Source organism: Ailuropoda melanoleuca, unplaced genomic scaffold (genome assembly GCF_002007445.2).
Source record: "Ailuropoda melanoleuca isolate Jingjing unplaced genomic scaffold, ASM200744v2 unplaced-scaffold10589, whole genome shotgun sequence".
NCBI lineage: Eukaryota > Metazoa > Chordata > Mammalia > Carnivora > Ursidae > Ailuropoda > Ailuropoda melanoleuca.
This window is the reverse complement of record NW_023178936.1, coordinates 1-1082: the sequence shown is the minus strand read 5'-3', so window position 1 is coordinate 1082 and position 1082 is coordinate 1. Positions and strand designations below refer to the sequence as shown.

Genomic DNA, 1082 nt, shown 5'->3' with positions numbered 1-1082 from the left:
GGGGAAGGCAGCCCTGGAGCCTGGGCTCCAAATGTTGCTTCTGGTGGCACTGGAGATGGGAGTCAGGACAGTCTAGGTGGGATCCACGCAGGGGGAGAGCGAAGAGGGGGTGGGGCAGAGGAGTGGAATCAGATAGAGAGAGGAGGGGAAGGGAGTGCGTGCTTTCCCTCTAGGTCCATCCACAAGGGAGGTGCCAAGGGCCCCAGGAGCCTGGGACACTGTAGTGTAGGTGGAACATACTGGGCTGTGTGTCAGGTGTAAGTGTGCTTGCTCCCATGATGAAGGACACCTGCAAAATTTCTCTGACTTTTCTGTTTTGTCTGGATTTCTGCAGCTCCATCCTGGAACTGTTTCCCAAGTTATTACTCCTGGTAGGTGTATTCCTTGATCATTGACTCCTCTCCTGGCACTGATGCTGCCCCAAACCTGCCCTGAAGCCATTTAGGTCTTGCAGAAGTTACAATTTTCATGACCCTTAAAACTCATGGAGGCCCAAATCCACGTGGAAACCCGACAAGGGCTCCAGATCTCCTTCAACCACGTTCTCCAGGGGCATCAGTCTTGGCCATGTAATTTCCAGGGCCCTTTCGCACCTGGCCTCTGACCCTCACCCTCTCCGGGCCCCATCCTTTCCCTGATTGTCCAGCACCAGCTTTTGGTCTGCACTGCCCACTCCCTTTTCCTTTCCCTAGGACAGCCAGGAGTCACCTTCGCCAACGAGCGTTGGTATTGCTGCCCACAAGAGGTTACCAACCTGCAAGGTGAGGAGGGCGGATCAAGCAGGGTTTTGGGTGGTGCGTGAGGAGGGGGTATCCGCCGTGGTCTTGAGGACTTTTGTGATTTCAGGGAAGCTTCTTTGGATCTGATGCGCTGAAGAGTCTAGTCCTGCGATTCCTGCAGCAGTAAGTGCTCCTGGGAATCTGGGGAAGGGGATGGCTAGGATGGGTGAGGCCACCCGAGCTCAGGACCGCTGACTGTGTCTTGAAACCTCATTTGGGGTCCGGACCACAGAGATAGACTGATCTCATTGCTCTCCCACAGGTACTACTTGATCTACGACTCTGGAGACCGTCAGGGTCTCC

The 1082-nt window shown here is 55.1% G+C and overlaps 1 long non-coding RNA gene across 1 annotated transcript; it reads left to right on the top strand.

The window, feature by feature from the left end:
- Nucleotides 1-332: 332 nt before the first annotated feature.
- On the top strand, nucleotides 333-1082 carry LOC117797645. The gene is made up of 4 exons (XR_004622634.1): nucleotides 333-371; nucleotides 693-761; nucleotides 847-902; nucleotides 1042-1082. It is a non-coding gene; the product is annotated as an uncharacterized LOC117797645 (long non-coding RNA).